Raw genomic sequence first — 10515 nt, 5'->3', positions numbered from 1 at the left:
CGCTCCTAGAAATAACACATTCAATCCTCTGAACAGCCTTTCTAGACAGGTGCATCATTATTCCCATTTTTCAGATGGGAGAAGGAAAGTGATGACTGGATTAAGAAAAATCTCATCTAAGGTCACAGGACTTGTAAGAGATAGACCGAGCACTCTCGTTACAGAGCTTGCGCATTTAACCGGAATGGAATACTGCCTTTGCGTTGATGGAGGCATGTGTCCCAAGCTACGGCCTTCCTCTCCCCTGCGGCCACAGCAGACCTGAGGCTTTGGCCACCTGGAGCACCGAGGGAGCATCCCTGAAAGTACAGGTCACGCTCGGGTCCCCCACCCATGGGGACCCAACCGTGAGCAGGGAGGGTCTCAAGGAAGGAAGGAGGGGAGCTTTGGTCTTTCACCCCTGGGGGCTGGAAGCCACAGAGAGAAGCTGACCCGTTTGCAATAAGCCTTTTGGCCTTGGGGTTCAAAGCCCATGGGGCCCTGCTTTTTATCTGCGTTATCGATGTCTGTTTCCGTAGCTTGTTTGAGGAGACAGAGCCAGAAAGCTGGAAGAGGGGGTTGGAGCCAGCTGACTGGATGGTCAACCCTGGCGAGCAGTTTGCCCTCTTCTTGTGTCAATTCCAAAAGGCAGGGTTTGGAAATAGAGTCAACAGAGAGCTTTCCTTCATCTGCACATAAACAGCCATGGAGCAGTGTTTGGAGAGAGTTGGGCAATGCTGAAGGGAGTTGGGTCAGGAGAAGAGTCAACCTGGACTTTTAAGTCTCTGAAGCCAGCTTGGGCCTCCGTGTTTCTACCCGCACACCTGCAGCTCACATCGAAAAGAAATGCTCCGGGCTTGTGTGTTCCCTCCCCACCCCCACCCACCCACCATGGAATTACCATGGGCCTCAGAGAATGTTCTGGAACACCCTGCCTTCTCCCCTTACACTGGGTGTCTGTCGTCGCTGCACAAACCGTCACCAAGCAACCTCTTTTTGATGGCCCCAGACTTCTTGTTCAAGGACAACCGCTCTCTAGCTTAAGCCAATTCAGAGCTGACTGGAATCACATGGTGTAATAAAAATAGCCAAATGCCATGGGTAGGCATAGCAACCATCTACTCAGAGGACTTTGGAAACAGAGAAGGAACATTAGAGACTATCTGCTCCGAACCCCTTGCTCTGCAGATGAGAAAACTAAGAGTCAGAGAGGGGGGCTTCTTACCCAAAGCACCCCGTTTGCAAATGACGGCACTAAATCAGAGCTCGCTCCCCCCGAAGCCGTTTTCCCACCACACTGTTTGGCCTCCTGCTTGTCTTCAAAGCTTTCTAGTTCCCATTCTCAACCATCCATTCAGCCTCTTGTTGGTTCTTTCTGGAGTATTTTCTGGTACCAAGTGATGGGCCAGGACCTGGGGACGAACCGATAACAAGATTCGTCCGTTCCTTCGATGGGCTCCCATGGGAATCCTTCATGGTCTCTCCCTCCCTTCCTCCCCCTTCCCTTCAGAAAGGACAGTGCGGGTGGGGTCACCCCTAATGAGTCATAACAGAATCTCTGCGACCGAGGTCCAGACATGGGTAGTTTAAAAATCTCCCCAAGTGAATCGAATGATGTAGCAGCAAAAGCTGAGAGGCATCACTTGAAGGCACAGCTGTGGAAGTCACAGACCCCAGGTCTACCTGATTGGACTATTCAGACCGTCTCTCCCGCTGCAAAGAGAGGAGAGCCAGGGTGACCGAGCACTGTCACACTGTCACTCTCCCTCACCTGTTCCCCGGGCAAAAGGGCCAGCAGAGCCTCCCGAGCGAAAGCCTCCAGGGTCTGGGGCCACCAAAAAGAGAGAGTTTGAAACGTGTGCAGAGCAGACAGGGCACGACCAGATCTTCGTACTTGCTTTTTCCTTAAAGGGAACTGAGCCGCAGTTCTGTTTCACTGATTTGGTAAATTGATTTGTGATGCGGTGTCAGTGCCAGGCGGCTTCCTGTAATATTGCCGAGAGGGTTCACGAGAGTCAAAGGTACGCAATAAATCAGCGAAGGAATGGGGTTCGGAGAAGATCCTTGCTCTCCCCCCTCCACCTGAAAGCAATCTGTCATTCCAAATGACTCACGCACTGACAAGAAAGCCTAAAAATATCCAAGCCTGACATTTGCATCTATTAAATAGTGGTTTTGTCGCACATCGCCAGAAATTGGATTTTCTGGAGGTTACTGGGAGTTCTCTGCCTCTGCTTCTGGGTATGTGCAGCATCAGAATGAACTCCAGCATGGGAGACGTTCAGATGGACTCCATGTGCCTCAGAACCAAGTCAAGTCATTCGTTGGTCTGTCCGCAGCATCTGTGAGATTCAAGTATTTTTGCAATAGTTGGGGGAGTGCCTGGTGTTGCCCTTAGCCTGACCCAGGGACAGACGAGTGTCAGATGACCAGGCGTCCTGCTAGCTGAACGGGGCCGCTGTGCTCCGAGCTCTGAAAAGCAGCTGACTTTTCTTTGCTCCCCCTCAAATAGGCATCAGGTTTTCTTCTAGGTGCTTACAGTGAGTCAGGGTTTGCTGTGGCTTCTCGGAGGGTGTCACCCAAGACAGATCAGTGAATTCAGAGGCCCTCAGTCTGTCAACCAAACCTGTAGGTTTCTTACTCTGGTCTATTGCATAAGCAAAGCCTGGGCTGTCACAGACCGTCTCCTTCTTCCATAAGAGGCGCTAAGCAACATGGAGCCGGAACTCAACCTCAAAGGGAACCCACAGTTAGCTTTCTGCCCCTGAAGACGCAGAGGGAGGAGAAGGTCCCTAAAATGACGAGAGCAAGGCCGCTGGAAGAAATGGCCTGTCGGGAGGACCTGGGACTCCACCTTTCCCAGCCCTCTTAGACCGAGTGAAGAGACTGCCCCCCAAATCCCACACCGAGACGAACAAGTTCAGGCCACCAGCAAGGGGGAGCAGACAGTCTGGCTTTGGGGCACTCAGCTGCCAAAAGGGTTTGAGTTCTAAGGACAATGGCCTCCAAGAGGCAGGGGCCGTGTTTGGATTAAGAAAATTCCAGAGGTGTGCTCTGGAGAATTTCCTTGCAGGTCGACTCAAACCAAACACGTGGCTCCAGGTTGGGGTAGGGAATCACATGGCAGGGTTGTTGGAACCTGCAACAGGTGAAGGGATCCGGGGACCTATTTAAACAAATTACGATCCACCCTGCCCCTAGAATGCATGGTGGCTGGAAGGGGTCCACGGAGAAGTCTCACGGGGTGTAAACATAATGTCCCCTCAAAATCATTGTTTGCAGCTGGCCTATATATCATCTCCCTTTACTCTCCCTTGAGGCCAACTTGGGCAGATTTTTCAAGGTTCTGTTATTGAAATATGTCCAGTCCTCTGTAAAACTCCAACTCCTTTAACAATTCACAATGTTCTATTACTCAACCGAAGAAAGAGAGTCAAGAGTCTCTCTGTGCACTGATACAAAGTGATCTCGAAGATACATTGTGAAATAAAAAAGCAAGGTTCAGAATACTAGATACTATGGCGTGGATTTGTATTTAAAAGGTGGCGAGGGGCGCCTGGGTGGCTCAGTCGGTTAAGCGGCCGACTTCAGCTCAGGTCATGATCTCGCGGTCTGTGAGTTCGAGCCCCGCGTCAGGCTCTGTGCTGACAGCTCAGAGCCTGGAGCCTGTTTCGGATTCTGTGTCTCCCTCTCTCTCTGCCCCTCCCCCGTTCATGCTCTGTCTCTCTCTGTCTCAAAAATAAATAAATGTTTAAAAAAATAATAATAAATAAATAAATAAAATAAATAAAAGGTGGCGAAACCATACATACCTGTGCCTATGTTCATCGTCTACACGAGAACTAACAATGGTTGTCTTGGGAATGGGACGTGGGGCCCCACTTTCAGTGAAGGCCTCTGTGAATGGTTCAAAGCAGCCACCCAGTTAGAGATAAGCATCTCCCCTACGCTGGGAAGGAGAGAGGAGGCCAAATTACATCCATTTAGCAAAAGAGAGTAATGAACAAAATAGCAAGGAAACGGACATCGTCAACTTGGGGTGCACAGTAGACGAAGAGGGCATCGGTGCCAGCCAAGGGAAAACGCGTGTTACCACGTTCTAAAACAAAGTTGGTAGCCACGTGTCACCAACTTCTAAAGAAGACAGCTTACAATAAAAGGTGCCAGTGATTTAATATCCTTAAACCAGAGGGAAAACCCAAAAGCCTATGGAAAGGCGGAGAAGTAGAGAAACGCTTGTCTCCGTTGGGCACGGATTTCGCTCACAGACTCATGTACAAATCCTTGGCCATATGCTGTCTCATTGAAACACCACAGCCACTTTGTAGATGAGGACACTTGGGTCTGAGAGCTGCCTTAGTCATGTCACACAGCCAGTAAGTGGCAGAGCGGAGAACCAGATTCAGGTGCTTTTTGTAATTCTGAGGGTGATTCTTTCTTCCACACACATTCCTGGGAGCCGCGTGCCCTGAAGGGAACAGGGAGCCACTGGATGCCACGGAAATACACAGTAATCCCACCATGTGCCCTCTCTCCGTCCAGCCCCCACCAACTGATGCATGCTGCCTTTTATAATTCCAGTTTTGAGCCACATCGATTTAATATCAACCCCCCCGTAGTGTCAGAAATCTTACCAGATTTGCTATCTGATCCTTTCTCATTCTGTTTTATTGCTGGAACAATGCTCAGTCTACTTTGAAGTGCTAAGGGATGAGTGGGTCATACTCTCAGCCCAGATACTGGAACTTACCAGGGGCCTCTGGAGATGAAGGCTTAGCCGAGATGTCTCTACCGTTCCCCAAACCCCAGGCATCTCTTGCCCTCCTCCCTGGCAACCTCCACGAGCAACTTCTCTGACATCCTGCCAGACAAATAAAGACATAGTTAACTCTTTTCCCTTTTCTACTGAAATGGAAACAGGTTATACACACAGCCAAGCATTCTGGGTTTTTTACTAACACTTTGAACAGAACAATAGATCTCTGAGACTGATTCACAGATTTCTTTAAAAAAAAAAAAAAAAAACACCAATACACCTGACATTATTTTAATGGCCCCAGAATATTTCTCTCTATGAATATACCTTATGTTATTTGACCAGTGTCTTTCTAATAGATATTTGGTATGTTTTTAATCTTTTTCTATGTGAGCAATACTGCGATTTGGGGCACATCTGTAGGAGAAATTCCTAAAAGTAGAATTGTGTCAAAAGATATGGGCTTTTGTAAACCTGATAATTTGCTTTGCAATCCATACTGGTCTATATTCTCACCAGCAGTAGATGAGGGTGCCTGTTCCCCATACCCTTGCCAACACTGTAGAAAGCTAGATTTCTCTCTCTCTCTCTCTGTCTCTCTGTCTCTCTCTCTCTCTCTCCTTGAGAGAGAGAGAGCAAGAGAGAATCTTAAGCAGTCTCCACACTCAGCGCAGAGCACAACACAGGGCTCGATTCCATGACCCTGGGATCATGACTACAGGTGAAATCGAGAGTCGATTTCTCAATCTCAATCGACTAAGCCAGCCATGCGCCCCGAGCTAGTACGTTTCCACAGTGGGCAAGAGGCAAGAGGGTTGCCTGCGTGGGGTGGATAGTAGAGAAGCTTCTGGTGCCTGTAGAGAAGCTTCAAGGCACTGGGAGCTGCCCAGGAGAAGAAATGTGGCTGCCACAAGAGACATGAGAAGCTCTGAGACCAGCTCTACCCACCTCTCAGTCCTGCCAGGGTGAAGCCAGCAGAAATGCCCCGAATCCACAATGACCTTAAGGCTGGTGCCAAGATATGTTTGCATTTCATTGAGGGGGAGTCACATCCAAGCATGTGAGTCAATCTCAAGTGCTCATAGGCACTTGCCCAGGTTTGCTGATCTCCACGCCCGGATAGCCTGTTGACTCTCTCGCATACAGCCTGGTGAGGTGCCAGCAATGATTAATGCTCTCCCTACTGGCAGGGGTCTGGTTTGTCCAAAAAGATCGTGAGGTCCGAGAGAGGAGGTCTCCGTCTTTGCCTCCCCCCTCCCCTCACTACAGCCTGCAAAGGTGGTTTGATGTGTTGGAGCCCCTGTAACGGCCTCTGGCCCCTGTCTTCTGGTCTTCTGGTCAGCAAAGACAGGCTTCTCCTTAGCTTTCTAAAGACAAGGCTGGCTGTTACCCTTGTTCAGCGTCAGGCCATTTTCTAGCCACGTCTACTCTGTCGCGGCTTAGATACCAGAGTGAAGCGTCAGGGGCCAGAACTGACCCCTTACCTGCCCGATGCTGTTTGACAGGTGAAGATACGGCTTGTCTCCCCGACAGAGAATGACCGAGCGACGGACCGTTGTCTGTAAACAGCTAAGGGATCCTAATGCATCTCGATCTTCTCTGTGTGACAAATCCTCCCTGCCCAACCTGGCCACCCCATGCGACCGACATTCATGGGAGGAGAAGGGCAAGCTAGGAGGAGAGGGTGAGAGGCGCACTGTACTGGCCACAGAGTAACTGAATCAGAAAACCCCAATATTAGAGCTTCAGGAGGCTTATGTCAACCAGTCTCTGCATGTCACCACTGAGAAAACTGAGGACAGCCAGGTGGGGGAAACTCATCACGGAGCAAAGTCTCTACCATCCAGAGAGGACCTCCACTGATCTGGGATGCCTCACAGCAAGGCTGTATGACTTTCAGAGAAACTGGCCTCTCCGCCTTACGATGACTGGTTGAAACATTCTCCTTCACCTTCAAGTATGCTATGACACCAACCCAATGGATGAATGCAGACACAGAAGGCTTATGGAAGGTCTGGATGCTTCTCCCAATCAAGCCAAACTTAATGGTACTCAGATGAGCCTCCCTCGGGAGCACATGCCTTGGCACATAGGTCCCCAGTGGGAGTATTGTGAACACCTTCCAACACGATAATCGTTAATGACAAAAATACACTTTGAGTCATATCAATTAGGAAGAATACCCTTCAGGACGATTTCAATGATTTTTGAAGGATCTTGATGGTCTAAGTAAGAAAGCCCCTACCGTGTATTATTACCACCAGCAACACGTGATGCTTTACTCTCATGTGCTATCTCTTCCCAGTCAGCTAGGTCCCAAATCCTTTTTCACTACAAAAAAAAAAAAAAAAAATGCTTTGGATTCTATTTCCATTATTGGTAATTTTATCACTGGGCTTTCCTTGCTGTGCATGTCAGGCTCAAATTCCAACAACCGGCTAATAGCCACCAATCTCTAGCATCATTCCAGACCCAGTAAGCATTATTTTGACATTCTAATAGCATCGGGTGCAATTCTCAGACGTGTATCTTTAAATATATGGAGACAGAGTCCCCCACACAGGCACAGCCTATAAATCAATATCAGACACTAACTGGGTAGTATGTTGATGATATTGGTTATTAACATGTATACTCTGGACAATATTTTATTCTTTTAGCAAAGGTTCTGATTTGTCTTCCAGTCTAGCTATTTAAATGGCTTTCCTGAAATCCCACCAGCAGGAACGGAGACCTTTGTGTTAATGTTTATACCCCTCTCAAGGATCCTCTTTCAACATCCATATCCCCGAGGAAGGAGGAAGGACATCACGTCCCTGAGTCCTAAAACTCAACCTAATCTGCTACTTAAAACCAGCTTTTCGCCAGTGTGCCAGTCCCTAACTGCTGTTGACTGACCTCTGTCTCCCACAAGACTGTACATTTCTTGAGGACAGAGGCTATGTGTGTTTCATTCATGAGTATCTCTAGGGCTCAGCATGGTGCTCTGCACACAGGAAGCGTGAAATAACTACGGAATGAATAACACATCGGCCTACTATACCAGATCCTTCTCCCTAGACTAGTAGTTCTTAAGTCTAATGACCTCTTAAAAAAAAAACCCACAGAACCCCCCACCCACATAATAACAGGTTAGACTTTTCCAATCTATTGGTTAAGACAATGCATAATGACCAAAGTTATGTTGAATTCAGTGGGACATTGCAATAAATGCCGATGTCATCAATCACAACAGCACCCACATATATTCAAAGGCTTGGTGTGCATGTGGCTTTTCAGGCCTTGGCAGCCTCTCTGAGGCTTCCCACGTCTGCCACTCGGAAGGGATGATGTACTTAAGGCAGGAGAGAACTTTCAAAAGCCGGGGGACTCAGGTTCTCCTAATTCACAATTTTGCCGAGGGAAAGTCCTGTCCTTCACGCTTGGTGAAGAGTAAGAATGAGGCTCAAATGGGGGGGTGGGGGGAACAATGTAATCAATATCTGCAAAGGAAATTAACCCCCCAGAACGCACCAGTTCTCATTCTAGTGGCTGGTCACCCCTGAAGTCTAGTGCTGATGTGTAAAAATAATCACCCTCTCTGTGTATTCAGGCTCGACTGGGAAGCTTTTAAAGGGTTTTCATTTTACCAAGACAGGATCACTTAGTCAGCAGGGAGAAGAGGGAGGCCAGGAGCACAGATGGGGATGTGGGCTGCAGGCCGATGTCTCAGAGAGTCTGCAGCTCCCACGACCGGTGTTCAGATCTGTGCATCTTTCCCCCCCCCCCTTCCCGTTTGGTGCCCATCCCCACGAGCACATTGCAAGGCAGCTCGGAACGGAAGTCGTGCTACCTGGTGCCATCCTCTTGAAACAGAGATCCCAAGGGACACCCATCAACTTCTACCCAACGTGGCACCAGCTCTTTTGTCCCCACCGCGGTCATCCCCCCCCCAAGCGGGCCTCACCAGAGCCTCAAAACTGCCTCTCTTATCCTTCCCCGCACCCCTCTTCTCCCTGCTAAGTGATCCTGTCTTGGTAAAATGAACACCCTGTAAAAGCTTCCCAGAGCAAAAACAAAAACAAAAGCAAAAAAACCCAGAAAAAGCCCAAAGCTTCCCAGTGCTGTTGGGATTAACGATGAACCCTAAACCTTTGCTTTCCCAAGTCCCATGGGAGAGCACCCTGCCTACCTTGTGTCCTCATCCTGCGCCTTTTTCCGGTGGATTTGCTCCAACCCCATCGGCTCACCTTCTGGTCTCCGTCTCAGACGTTCATACATGCTGTTCCCTGTACCTGGTATCTTTCCAGTCCCTGCTGTTGCCTAGACAATTCCCACGCCTCCTTCAGCGGCTCGTGCCCAACACGGCTTCCTAGACGAACCGTTTCACGACCCCAGGACTAGGTCAGGCCTCCAAGTACATCCCCCTGACGCCCCCGACACTTACTGCTAACACGCTGAGCTGTCTGCCTCCCTTTTGGATCAAGTTAAAGCTCCCCTAACTCCAGCTCTGAGCGGCCCCCCCACTGCCAAGGGTCAAAGCCCTCTGCTTCCACTTGGAGGTCACCTCTGCTGGTGTTTGCAGCTTCACCGTGACCTCTCGCATCAAGCCAACCCGGCCTTTGTCTATACAGAGATCCTAGTTCTTTGATGTCTTGCTGCCTCTGTTCTCAGCTTCGGACGAGAGACCCTGTCCTCCTGCATCTGTTGCCAGGTTCAGAGGCCTTGGAGCTCTGCTTCCGACCCTCCGAGCAATTAAAGAACAGCAAGGTAAAACCCCAAATGCAAAAGCCTCCCACCCCACCTCCCTGCCCCAGCCCCTCCCCGCAGGCCCACCACCAGTTAAGTTCTTTGTGTCTTTTAAGGAAGAAAGAGAAAAATAAACTATTTCCACCCAATAAATACATATACAACATGCACCTAAGTATTTTTTTTCGGGTCCTTTTTATTTATACCAAATGTATTCTGATACATTCTGGACTCGGGAAGCACGGCACTAGTCATCATCCCTACCCGAATTTCTAGTCTTTTCCTTTTTCGGTTTAAATGTCTGCACAATATTACATGACATAGCTCTACTATTATGTTGTCATATCATAGGGCTCCAATATTTACTTACCCAGTCTCCCATAGATAGTTTGCTTCCATTTGTTGCTCTTATGAACGGTGCTGCGGTGAATATTTTTCTATCCATGTTTTCGTGTCCTTTTGTGAATATACCTGTGCGGTAAATCTGCAGTTACAGAACTACTGGACCAAGAGAGAGGTACTTGCGATTTTAACAGATATCGTCAAGTTATCCTTTAAAAAGCAGACCATCGGGGCGCCTGGGTGGCTCAGTCGGTTGAGCGTCCGACTTCGGCTCAGGTCACGATCTTGCGGTCCGTGAGTTTGAGCCCCGTGTCGGGCTCTGGGCTGATGGCTCAGAGCCTGGAGCCTGCTTCCGATTCTGTGTCTCCCTCTCTCTCTGCCCCTCCCCCGTTCATGCTCTGTCTCTCTCTGTCTCAAAAATAAATAAATGTTAAAAAAAAAAATTTTTTTTTAATAAAAAAATAAAATAAAAAGCAGACCATCAACACTTCCGGCAACAGTGTTTGAGAGTGGTCAGGCTGCGAGCGGCCTGACCAATACTGGATGTTGACCAGCTTTTTAATTTTTGCTTAGCTGCTCACTGAGAATTGATACATCATCTACATTCTACAGTCAGAAGTGAAGTTGACCGTGTTTTCATGGGCCTGTTTTTTCTGTAAACTCCGTGTTCGTATCCCTTCCTAATATTCACGTTGAATTATTCAATCCGG

General features: G+C 48.7%; 1 long non-coding RNA gene across 1 annotated transcript; it reads right to left on the bottom strand.

Annotated features, from left to right (window-relative positions):
• Nucleotides 1-3926: 3926 nt before the first annotated feature.
• LOC131489763 (uncharacterized) lies at nucleotides 3927-9466 on the bottom strand. The gene is made up of 3 exons (XR_009250723.1): nucleotides 8907-9466; nucleotides 4730-4840; nucleotides 3927-4447 (listed from the first exon to the last, which is right to left on the bottom strand). It is a non-coding gene; the product is annotated as an uncharacterized LOC131489763 (long non-coding RNA).
• Nucleotides 9467-10515: the final 1049 nt, after the last annotated feature.

Source organism: Neofelis nebulosa, chromosome 11 (genome assembly GCF_028018385.1).
Source record: "Neofelis nebulosa isolate mNeoNeb1 chromosome 11, mNeoNeb1.pri, whole genome shotgun sequence".
Taxonomy (NCBI): Eukaryota; Metazoa; Chordata; class Mammalia; order Carnivora; family Felidae; genus Neofelis; species Neofelis nebulosa.
The sequence above is the reverse complement of the archived record's forward strand: the minus strand, read 5'-3'. Positions and strand labels throughout refer to the sequence as shown.